The following is a 13661-nucleotide window of genomic DNA, read 5'->3' as shown; positions in this document are numbered from 1 at the left end:
GTGGTACTGCCCAGATATAGTCTCCCAGATTATGTCAGGTGATGGTACTGCCTTGACTAGACGTTGGTACCGCCCAATGTCAGTGTTGCAGACGGTGGTATCACCAGTACCCCAGAAACCCGAGATGAGACCTTTTTTGGCTCCATTTTTTAAGTCATTTGGGGTCTATAAATACCTTAGTTATTTCTTCTTGGATGAGCAAGAAATTGAGTAGAAAGGGGAAAGAATACTTGAGAAAAAAGAGATATAATCTCTTTTGAGATAGTGAGTCTCTTCCTCCTAGAGTTAGAAGTTTTCTAAGGGAGGAGTGAGGTCCAATTGTAAAAGAGAGAAGTGTAAAGGTTATCTCCCGAGCTTGTGAAAAGGAGACAGAGTTGTAAGAGGGTAGTTGATCTTCGCCCATTAAAAAAAGATCAATAGTGAAAGCCAATGGCCTCGAGTGAAGAGGAATCGAGAGTGGACGTAGGTCGGGATGACCGAATCACTATAAATTGGTTTGCATTTCTATTCTGCTTTTCATTTCATTACAAACCGATTTACTTAATCACTACGCTTATGAAAATTTTTAAGTTAAACATTTTTCCTATATGGGCTTTATCGAACGAAGTTTTCAATCGTCATAATTTTTATGAAAGCACTAATTTACCCCCCTATCTTAGTGTCATTTACGGTCCTAACAGTTAGTATTAGAGCCAAATTTTTTTCGATTGCTTCAACACTAAAGAGAATGGCTTTTACCGATAATTTAGAGGGTCACTCTATCACTCGTCCTCCTATGTTCAATGAAATGAACTCCACATATTGGAAAACACGAATGAGAGTTTTCTTGCATTCTATAAACTTTGATTTATGGAATATTGTTGAACTTGGTTTTCAAACATCCTATAAACCTATGAACAAATGGAGTGATTTTGAGAAAAAAACATTTTGGTTAAATGTTAAAGCTATGAATGCTTTGTTTTGTGCATTAGATAAAAATAAGTTTAATTATATTTCGACTTGTAAAACTGCATACGATATTTGGTACATACTTGAAATTACTCATGAAGGCATAAGTAGAGTAAAATAATCTAAAATCAATCTTTTGATGCATAGTTTTGAATTGTTTCAGATGAAACCATGTGAAATCATTGAAGGTATGTACACCCATTTTATAGATATTGTCAATAGTTTAAAAGACTTAGTAAAAGTTTTTCTAACCTCGAACTTGTTAATAAAATTTTATGATCTCTTCCTAAAAATTAGGATCCGAAAGTAATTGCTATTCACTAAGCAAAGGACTTTGAACTCATAGTTTTTCTCTTAAAGAACTCATAGGGTCATTAATGACCTATGAAATGACTTGTATAACATATGACGAACATAAGGACAACAGAATAAGAAGGATTTGACACTTAGAATAAAAGAAAACCACTCGAGCGAAAGCTCAAGTGATAATGACTTTGAACTCACAAAAAAATTTAAAAAGTTCATAAAATAAGAATTTAAGAAAAAAACAAACTTAAAAAGAAGAGGCTACCAAGGAAGAAGAAAACATTCAAGATGACATTGGATGAATTAAGTACTTCCAAAGACGAGGAGCAAACCAACAAAGATGATGTGGCGAACTACGCTTAGATGGCTTTCAATGACGAGTTATACGACTCAATTGAAACTTCTTTACTTTACAACGATTTACTTAATGCTTTTCATGAGTTGTTTGAGGATTTTAAATTAGTTAGTAAGAAATATAAAATACTAAAAAAGGATCATACTTCTCTTTCTAATGAATTTTAAAAATTAAAAAATGAGTTTCATAAATGCTTATTAACCCCTTACATTAAGTGTGAAGAATTAGATTCACTTAAGAAAGAAAATATAGTATTACAACAATCTTTAGACAAATTTGAAATTGGAAACAAATATTTAAACATGATCCTTGCTAACAAAGGTCATGTACATAGAAAAGAAGGAATCGGTTTTGTAAGTAGCAACACTCAACAAAAGCCAACTATTTTTGTTAAAGGACCAACTTTACATATTCCTCCTAAGGTTAAGTATAATTTTTGTGATAGACATGGATATTTTGCTTATAAATATTCATTTAAAAAGTATAGCTTGCATAAATTAGTTTGGGTTCCTAAAAGGACTATAAATGACTTTATGTCAAAAGACAAGATAGGTAGATCTAAACATGAGGGACCCAAAGTCAAATGTGTACCTATAGTAAACCCACATTTCTTTTAGAAATGTCTACAATCAAAAGCTAGGAGCAAAAGTTCAAATTTTGATAGTGAATGCTCAATGCATAGGACCGGAGATCCAAAACACTTAATAAAGCTCACTAGCCAAAACAACAATAATAAAGAAAAGATTATTAAAATTAGAATTATTGGCAACAAATCTTTTGATTAAAGATGTTTTATTAGTTAATAGTTATTGATCTTGATAATTTTTGTGATAAATCTTGTTTTTTGATTTTAAACATAATGCATGGTTTGACATAAAAAACTTGGGCATGCTTATATGAAATCAATCACATGAATTAAAACAACTAAAAAGAGGAAAGCATCTTTCTTGAAATTTTCTCAATCTTTATCTTATTGAGTTTTCAATAAGAGATTGATGAATCTATTTATGATATTTTTGAATCTCTTGAACTATAAAAATGATTTTGATGATTTGAATTTGAATGAGATTTTTCTAACCGAATCATAAACTTTCTCTTGATTTCTTGACTTAAGGTATCTTTTATGGGAATCAAAATTTTTTTATCTTCTATGATTTCTTTTTTTACCATTTACTAAATAGGAGAATTATGCAAACAAACCATGATCTTGATAACTATAACTTGAAATTTTTATATAAATCAAAATCATTCACTATGGTTCTTTCATTTTATTAAAAAGAATTATCCAAATGAATCATGATTTGTCTTTTGATTTCTTAGAATAATAACTTGAGAATTTTTGTATGAATCAAGCTCTTCTATTATTTATTCTCGTATTATTTTTTCTTTTTACTAAAGAGGAGACTTATCAAAATAAATCATGATCTTTCGATATTCACAACTTGAGAGTTGTTTATTTCATATAACTCCTTTGTGTTTATGATATCTATACCCTATCATAAATTGATCACTCTTGATGTAAATTTATCTTTATTATTAATATTTGTTATGATTTGAAAATTGATGTAAAGGGAAAGGAATTATAACATTATATTATTCCATTCTTTTTGACAATGACAAAGGGGGAGAAAGAATTGCTAGCTTACACATTAAGAAGCAAAAGTTGCTAGCTTGCATATCTCAAAAGAGAAGTAAGAATTGTTAGCTTGCAAATTTCAAATAAAAGCAAAAACTTGCTAGTTTGCACATCTTAAAAGAGAAGCAAAATTTGCTTGCTTGCATATTTCAAAAAGAAACAAAAAATTACTATCTTGCACATCTCAAGATAAGTAAAAATTTTGCTAACTTTTGCATCTCAAAAACTTGCTAGCTTGCATGTTCTAAAATAATGTAATACTTGCTAGTTGCATTTTTCTCCTTTTTGATGATGACAAAGGGGGAGAAGTTATGATGATGATTTAAAATTTGAATCATGCATGATATGATATACTTTAATGTTTTGAAATTATGATGATTTCAAATTATGCATGCAATGATATTTTAACTCATGATTTGACATTATGATGCATATAATAATATTGTTTCGACTTGAATTCAAAGGTTATCACTCTTTTTGAATTCGAGTTTACTTTATTTCGATATGGTATATTGATAGGAGGAGTTTAGTTTAAACTCCATCATCAATTGGTTATCATCTTCAGAAAGGGAGAGATTGTTGAATCTTAGATTTTGATGATGAAATCAATTGATGAAATTATGAACTAATATACATTTAAGATAAGTGATACAGGAAATTTATCGTGGACTTGAATCATGGAAGCAGAATCTAATGTTGGGCTAGAGAGCATCATGTCAGATGATTAGTCAATGTGCTGGAGGATAGACTTTGTGCCATGAGTTTGGGTATCATGCCAAAAGAATCGAGCATTGCACCAAGATTATCGGATGTTGCAGGAGGTCAACATATCGATTGGGTAATACGGTGAATAAGAGGATGATGTACCAAAAGATCAGACGAAGTGCCAAATGAACCAATGACATACTAGACAACATATACTTCATGATTGTAATTAAGTCTTGGTCGAAGTTTAGAGTCTAATTGAGTTGGTTTTGGGTGTAACCATGCCAACTTGATTAGGGGCTAGTTTAGAGTCTAATTGAGTTGGGCTAACTTGCTACGAATGCAAATTATCGGAGTACTTCAAAAGTGAATGTTCGTAATTAAAAAAGATGTTGCTCGCACAAAAGAAGAAGAAAGTACTTAAGACGACTTGAGACGAATCGAGTGCATCCGAAAACGAGGAGCAAACCGATGAAGACGAAATGGTGAACTACGCTTTGATGGCTCTCGACGATGAGGTAAATGACTCAACCAAAACCCCTTTGTCTTACAATGAATTACTTGATGCTTTCTATGATTTGTTTGAAGATTTTAAATTAGTTAGTAAAAAATATAAATTGTTAAAAAAGGATCATGCTTCTCTCTCTACTACTTTTGAAAAATTAAAAAATTAGCATGATAATTACATGTTAATCCCTTGTACTTAATGTGAAGAATTAGATTCACTTAAGAAGGAAAATATAGTATTACAATAAATTTTAGAAAAATTTAAAATTAGTAGCAAATCTTTAAACATGATTTTTGCCAATAAGAGTCATGTTCGTAGAAAAAAGGAATTAACTTTGTGAGTAGTAACACTCAACAAAAGCCAACCATATTTGTTAAAGGACCCGCATTACATGTTTTCCTTGAAAACATATGTAATTTTTGTGGTAAACATGGTCATTTTGCATATAAATGTTTATTTAAAAGATATGACTTGTAAAAATTAGTTTGGACTCCTAAAGGAACCATAAATGAGGGACCCAAAGTTAAATAGGAACCTAGAACAAACCTATCTTTCTTGTAAACATATCTACAATTGAAAGCTATTAGCAAAAGATAAAATTTTGATAGTGGATTATCAAAGTATATGATTGGAGATCCAACACACTTCATAAAGCTCACTAGCTGAAACAAAATTATTTTGATTGAAAATGCTTTATGTTTAATGAAACCATACTTTATGTTTAATGAAACCATGATTGATGATTTGAAATCATGTTTAATGAGTTTATATTTTGAAATTGTGCATGATGATTTGAAGTAATGATGATTATTGTGATTTATGGCTTATTGATCTTGATGATTTTTGTGATGAAACCTTATTTTATTGTGATGTTTTATTGATCTTGATGATTTTTGTGATTGCCATAATGAATCTTTTTTTTTTTTAAACATGATGCATGGTTTTGACATAAAAAAACTTGGGCGTGTTTGTATGAAATCAATCGCATGAATTGAAACAACTAAAAAGAGGAAAACATTTTTCTTGAAAATTTCTCTATCCCTAAAGCTTATAAAATTTTTCAATAAGAGATTGATGAATCTATTTATGATATTCTTGAATCTCTTGAACTATGAAAGTGATTTTGATGATTTGTCAAATTAAATTTGAATGAGTTTTATCCAAATCATGATTTCTCTTTTGATTTCTCATAATTATAACTTGAGATTTTTTCTATGAATCATGATCTTGATGACTTGAGATTCCTTATGCATGAATCGAGATCTTTTATTTGTTATCTTATGTCTTGTTTTGCCATTTACTAAAGAGAAGTTTTTATCTTAATCATAATATTGATTTTTTGATATTTATAACTTGAGAATTTTTTATATGAATCAAGGTTTTTTATTATTTGTTCTCCTATGTTCTTTTGTTGTTTACTAAAGAGGACATTTATCCAAATTAACCACGATATGTCATTTGACTTCTTAAGGTTTATGACTTGCGTTTTATGTATAATTCATTTGTATTCATGAATTCTATATCTCATCACTAAATTGATTTTTCTTGATATCTTCCATGTAATAACTTAAACATTTACACTATTGTGTTATTCCCTTTTTTACAATGACAAAAGGGGAGAAAAAATTGCTAGCTTAAGAAAAGCAAAACTTGTTAGCTTGCTCATCTCAAAAGAGAAGCAAAGATTGTTAGCTTACATATTTCAAAGAGAGGCAAAACTCGTTAGCATGCTCATCTTAATCGAGAAATAAAGCTTGCTGGCTTGCACATTACAAAAGGAAGCAAAAATTACTAGCTTGCAATCTTAAGTAAAAGTGCTATCTTGCCCATCTCAAGAAGTAAAACTAGCAAACTTGCACATTGCAAAAGGAAGTAAGAATTACTATTTTGCACACTTCAACAAGAAGCAAAAATTGCTATCTTGCACATCTCAAAAGAGACACAAAGTTGGCTAGCTTATACACTTCAAGTAGATGCAAAAACATGCTATCTTGTACATCTCAAAAAAAGCAAAAAAATTGCTAACTTTCATATGTGAAAAACTTGTATATCTCAAAAGAGAAGCACAAAGTGCTATTTTACCTATCTTTTGATTTGCTCATCTCAAGAAGCAAAAAGTGTTAGCTTGCCCATCTCAAGAAGAAGCAAAAATTACTATCTTGCAATCTCAAGAGAAGCAAAAAATTTGCTAATTTTCATATCTCAAAAACTTACTAGCTAGCATGTTTTAAAATGATGTAAAACTTGCCAGTTGTACTTTTCTCCTTTTTGTTAATGACAAAAGGGGAGAAGTTATAATGATGATATGAAATTATACATGAAATACTCATGATATTATGATGATGCATTCAATGAGAAGTTATGATGATCATACATGGTAGGATGTAGTATACTTTGATATTTTAATACCATGATAATTTGAAATATTTATGATTTGGAATGATGCATGCAATACTCATGATTTTATAATGCATGCAATGATGTGAAAGTCAATTGTTCTCATTTTATGAAATTCAACGATTATCATTTTATGAAATTCAACCTTATTTCATTATGGTATATTGATAGGAGGAGTTTAGTTTAAACTTCATCATCAATTCGTTGTCATTATAAAAAAGGGGGAGATTATTGAATCTCAAATTTTGATGATGAAATTAATTGATGAAGTTATGATTTAATATGCATTTGAGTGATGCAGGACTATCTTCGATTAGAAAAGGTAAATCGATTGAAGTAGGAAAAATTAGACGTTGGGTCGGAATAAACATGTCAAAAGATTGGATGTCGAGCCAGATGATCGGTCGATGTGCCAACAGAAGGACTTTGTGTCATGAGTTTGAAGGTCAATATGTCAATTGGGGAATATGACGAAGGATCGAATGAAACATCAAATGAACCAATGACATACCGAACAATATAGGATTCATGCTTGTAATCATCTATCAAAATTGATGTAGTCTAGAGGGCTAATTGAGTTGGTTTCGGGTGTAACCATGCCAACTCAATTAAGGGCCCATTGGGCCTGAGTTGGAGCTATTTTGGGCCAAGTGGAAGGCCTATTCAGTGACCCACAATTGGCCCAAGCGGTGGCACCGCCTAAGGCTCGACCTCCTAGGTGGTGTTTGGGCGATGGTTATAATATCCCTCACTTCAAAAAATTATTTATAAGGACCTATTTATAAATCGGATGACCTATATGTAAACTTAGTAAATTCAATGACTAAACTGTTAGGTTGCAAAAAAAAAAAAAAAAACTAAAAAATTATAGTTTTATCACACATGGGAAACAAAGGAGAGGGAGTGCGTTGGGGAGGAGAAGGAAAGAAGTAGGGAAGAAGAGGAGAAGAAGAGAAGGAGAAAAAGAGGGAGAAGAGAAGAAAAGAAGAAAAAGAAGGAGAAGAGAGGGAAGAGGGAAAGGAGAGGGAGGTGGCTGCAACTAGGGCTGCAGCACCTCTATTTCCCCACAGGAGGAAATAGAGGAGAGGAGGTGTGGGGCATCGGGGAGGAGAAGGGAAGAAGAAGAAGAAGAGGAGGAGAAGAAGGGAAGAAAAACAAGAGGGAGAAGGTGGCTATGACACCTCTATTTCCTACAAGAGGAAATAAAGGAGAGGAGATGCTATGTGTCGAGGAGGATTAGGGAAGAAGAGGAGAAGAAGAGAAGAAGAAGAAGAAGAAGAAGAAGAAGAAGAGGGAGAAAAGAGGGAAGAAGAGGAAGAGGGGAAGGTGGCTGGGGCTGGGAAGGAAGAAGGGAAGGAGAGGAAGAAGAGAAAGGAAAGAAGAAGGGGTAGTGGCGGCAGTGGTGGTAGCTGCAGCTGGAAGAGAAGAAGGAGAGGAAGAAGAGCAAGGGAGGAAGAAGAGGTTGTGGTTGTGGCTGCGACAGCTACTTTAGGAAAGAAAAAGAAGGAATGAGAGAAGGGAGAAAGAAGTAGTGCAGTGGAAGGGGCTATGGCCATGGCTGCGGCTGCGACTGTGGAAGTGGCAACTGCGGCTAGGAAAGAGAAGAAAATGAAAGAGGAGGAGAGGGGAAAGTAGGTGACTGCGCTTCTACGTTCTGCATGAGCTGTAGTTGTGGAGGAAGAAAGAAGATATATGCAGAAAATGAAATAGGGAGAAGAGACGGAGGAAAAGTAGAAGGATTTGGGCTTACACCTTTGGATCAAAATATTTGAAAGGCAAGTGTTTCGATCTTTCCTACTACAAGTGTTCAGATCTTTTCTCCTGTAAGTATTCTAATCTTTATTTATTGTAATTTTATTTCTGCATTTGCTTTGAATATGAGAAAATTTGAATTATTCTAGCCTTGTATCTAATATATCTATTGTTTAGATGATATAATCAGAATCTAGAAAACTTCTAAGATTCTGACCTTTCTACCTTATTATAACTATAACCTTCTATACTAATATCTGATTTAGGCAAAGCTAAATTCATCTAAAAATAGACTCATAAATCTTATGAAAGATTTAGAGTCCAAATTCTTGCCTAGTTATCTAATGAACCCTATAAATTATGCAAAATAGAGATTTTATTCTCTAACCTTTAGTTACCAAATTATTTGTAACTCTCTGTTTGAAAGTTTGATTTATATAAAACTTTATTCATATAAAAGTAGATAGAAATATCTTTCCAACGATATATTTCTTGAGTAAATTGGAGCATAATTGATAGTTTGAATTATTTGTTCAATGTGTCTCTCAAATTCTACCAGAATCGAGCTTTGATCAATTTCACCTATTCTTGTTGTTAAATCTCGGATTTTGATGATAAAATCAATTGATATGTTTATGATCTGATCTGCATTTTGAGTGATATAGGAAGCTTCAATCAGGGAGAGATAATTAAAGTATGAATAATCATATTGAGTCGGAGTGGAACATGTCAGAAGATTGGACGTCGAGTCGGAGGATCGGTCGACATATTAGCAGAAGGCTTTGGGCCATGGGTTTGGGTATTGGGCCAAGAAGAGCGGAAATTACGTCAAGGAAATCGGAGTTGTAAAGGTTAACTGACCGATTGGGCAATAGACTATAAGAGAGGATGATGCGCCAAAGAATCGGACGAGGCGTCGATGAACCAATGACATGCCGGACAATATTTGATTTAGTTTTATAATAATTGTCTAGATTAAAGTAGGTTTTAGGAATAATTAGGTTAGAATTGGGCCAACTCAATTAGGGTCCAATTGGGTCTAAGTTTGGACTATGTTGGGCCAAGTGAAAGGCCTAAATAGTGACCCAAATTGATGGAATTGTTGGTGGCACAATTTCTGAGACTATATCAAGCAGTGGTACTGCCTAGACTTAGTCTCCGAGACTGTCAGGCAGTGGTACTGCCTAGACATAATCTCCCAGGCGGTGGTACCTCTAGACTAGGCGATGGTACCACCCAATGTCAGTGCTGCAAGCGGTGGTACCGCCCAACATAGGTGGTGGTACCGTTAGTACCCCGAAAACCAGGGATGAGACACTTTTAGGCTCCAATTTTGAATCCACTTGAGGTCTATAAATATCCTTCTCATCCCTGGTTAACATACATAAGCATAGAGAGCTTAAAAGTGGGAAAACACTATAGCAATCACTCGAGAGATCCCCTCCTCTAGTTCTAAGTTTAGAATTCAATTTAGTGAGGAGTAAGTGCTTGTAAAAGGTTGTCTCCTAAACTTGTGAAAAGGAGAAGAGGGGTGTAAAAGGGTAGTTGATCTTTGCCCATTGAAAGAAGATCGATAATGGAAGCTGGTGGCCTCGAGTGAAGAGGAATCGAGAGTGGATGTAGGTCACGATGACCGAACCACTATAAAAATCTGGTTTGCATTTTCTTCATGCTTTTTCCTTATATTGCAAACTGAATTCTTACTTTTGCTACGCTTTAGTATGCTTTTAAGTTAAGCATCTTTTTGATATGATTTTATCAAACGAGATTTTCGACTCGACGTGATTTTTATCCGCTGTACTAATTCACCCCCCCTCGACTTGATCCTAACAGTTAGTATCAAAGCCATGTTCTTTCTTGTTTGGTTTAATAATCAAGAGAAATGGCTCTTTTCGGCTTTCAAGATGGTCACTCTATCATTCTTCCTCCTATGTTCAATGGGACAGACTACACATAATGGAAAATTTGAATGAGAGTTTTCTTGATTTCTTTATATTTCAATATATGAAATATCATTGAAAATAATTTTTAAAATTCTTCTAATCCAATGAATGAATGGAATGATTTGGAGAAGAAAACTTTTTCCTTGAATGCTAGAGCTATAAATGCTCTATTTTGTGCCTTAGACAAAAATAAATTTAATCATGTTTCTATTTACGAAACTGCTTTCGATATTTGGCACACTCTTGAAACCACACACGAAGGCACAAGTAGAGTAAAAGATTTAAAGATAAATCTTTTGATGTATGATTTTAAATTATTTCGTATGAAACCAAGCGAAACCATTGAAAATATGTACACCCGTTTTACGGATGTCGTCAATGGTTTAAAATCATTTAGTAAAAGTTTTTTGAATCTTGAACTTGTTAATAAAGTTTTATGATCTCTTTCTAAAAATTGAGATTTAAAAGTAACGATAATACAAGAATCAAAGGACTTGAACCATTTTTCGATTGAAGAACTTATCGGGTCTTTGATGACCTATGAAATGACTTGTATTGAACATGAGAACTACCTTTTAAAGAACATGAAGGATTTGACACTTCAAATAATAGAATACCACTTAAGTGATGACTTAATTGATGATGATGATGACCTTGAACTCTTCACAATAAAGCTTAAAAAATTCTTAAAACATGAAACTAAAAATAAAAATGAACTTAAAAAGAAAAATTTGCCAAAGAACAAGAAAGCACTCAAGGTGACTTATTATGAAACAAGTGCATCCGAAGACGAGAAGCAAACCGATGAAGACAAAGTGGTGAACTTCGCTTTGGTGACTCTCAACAATGAGGTAAACAACTCAAATAAAACTCCTTTACTTTATTTTAAAATTAATTAATACATTTTCATAAGTTATTTTTAAATTATTTAGTAAAATAAAAGAAAATAAAAAAAATATCATGCTTCTTTTTTTAGTGATTTAAAAAAATTTAGCATGAAAATTGCATATTAAACTCCTAGCACTAAGTATGAAAAGTTAGATTCATTTAAAAAGGAAAAATGCATTACAAACAAAATGATTTTGATTTTGATTGAAAATGATTTATGTTTAATGAAATCATATTTGATGATTTAATAATGCATAATGATGTAAGACGTAATAAATGTTAAAAGTCTTAGTATCATGCTAAATGATTTAATTATGCATGATGATTTGAAGTCTTGGTGATTTTTGTGATGAATCTTGTCTTTGTTTTTTGGTTTTAAACGATGATGCATGCTTTGATTTAGCATAAAAAAAACTTGGGCATGCTTATGTGAAATAAATCAAACAAAAAAGGAGGAAAATATTTTTTGTAAGAATTTCTCAATCCCTATCTTATCGAGTTTTCAAAAAGGAGATTAATGAATCTATTTGTACGAATCTCTTGGACTATGAAAAAGATTTTGATGATTTGAATCTAAATGAGATATCTTCTATTTTATGTGAATCAAGATATCTTCTTTGTTCTTCTATATTATGAGATATCTTCTTACCATTTGCTAAAGAGGAGATTTTCTATATGAATCATAATATTTCTTATACATGAATTGAAATCTTTTTCTCATATGTTTCTTTTTGCGGTTTACTAAAGAGAATATCTTTTTTGGAATTCATGACTTCAAATTTCTTTTGAAGATATTTTATTATTTGATCTGTTAAGATTTCCTTTTGATTATTTAAGAGGATATTTGTCAAAATAAATCATGTCTTTTGGTATTCACATGATCTCATCTTTCATGATATGATTTTTTTCTTTGTATAATTCTTTGTATTCATGAAGTATATCTCATCACCAAAATTTTCTTGATATCTTCCATGTGATCACTTGAATATTTACACCTTTGTACCTTTTCTCTCTTTTTGTCTATGACAAAAGGGGAGAAAAAATTGCTAGCGTGCACATATTAAGAAAAGCACATTGCTAAGAAAGACAAAACTTGTAAGCTTGCACATTAAGTGAGATAGCTTTGCTAGCTTGGATAAATTGGTGTAAAACTTACTTGCATGCTTTCAACCACTTGCATTATTGAATGATTCTCCTTTTTGCCTATGACAAAGGGGGAGAAAATAAAATGATGAATATTTGGTACCAACAATCATGAAGTAATAAATGCTTAAAAATATTGATTTAATGTTTGGTATCATGAATGATTTAGTTTCGTGATCAAAATGTTGATTTAATGTATGAAGTGATAAATGCTTTTTTAATGTCTTAGTATCATGAATATTATGCCAAAAATGATGTATCATGAATTCTTAAGTATCATGTATGATATGCCCATAGTGATGATTGTTTTATTTTTACTTTCGTGCATGAAGTAGGGATGAAATGTAAGGTTTTGAAATTGTGCATGTTTTAATTTAAAATTATAATAATGCATAAACATATTGAAATAAGATTGATACTTTACCTTTGTTGTATTCTTCCCTTCTTTTTGACAATGACAAAGGGAGAGAAAAATTGCTAACTTGCACATCGCAAAGAGAGGCAAATCTTGCTAGCTTGCTCATCTCAAAAGAGAAGCAAGAAATGATATCTTGCAAATCTCAAGAGAAGCAATGTTTGCTAACTTACACATTTCAAGAAGATGCAAAAATAGGTTATCTTGCTCATCTCAAAAGATGTAAAAATTTAGTAACTTTCATATATGAAAAACTTGCTAACTTGCATATTTTTAACTTGCTATTTATTATCTTGCATTCTTTTTTAAAAGTATGTCAGTTTGAACATTGTAAAGAAAAGCAAAAATGCTAACTTGCACATCTAGCAAAATTTACAAACTTACAAAACTCAAAATTGTTGCTTGCTTGCATGTTGTAAAATGATGTAAAATTTTGCTAGCTTGCGCTTTGCAAAGGAAGCAAAAATTACTAGCTTGAATATTGCAAAGGAAGCAAAAAATTGCTAGCTTACACTTCTTAGAAGAGAAGAAAGAACTCACTAGCTTACATGTTCTAAAGTGATGGGAAAGTTGCTAAATTCCTAAACTTATACCTCTAAACATTGATAGTTACACTTCTTTTTGTTGATGACAAAGGAGGAGAAGGTATAATGATGATCATGCGT

This window comes from Musa acuminata, chromosome BXJ3-11 (assembly GCF_036884655.1).
Source record: "Musa acuminata AAA Group cultivar baxijiao chromosome BXJ3-11, Cavendish_Baxijiao_AAA, whole genome shotgun sequence".
NCBI classification, from domain to species: Eukaryota; Viridiplantae; Streptophyta; class Magnoliopsida; order Zingiberales; family Musaceae; genus Musa; species Musa acuminata.
Note: the sequence above shows the minus strand (reverse complement) of the source record.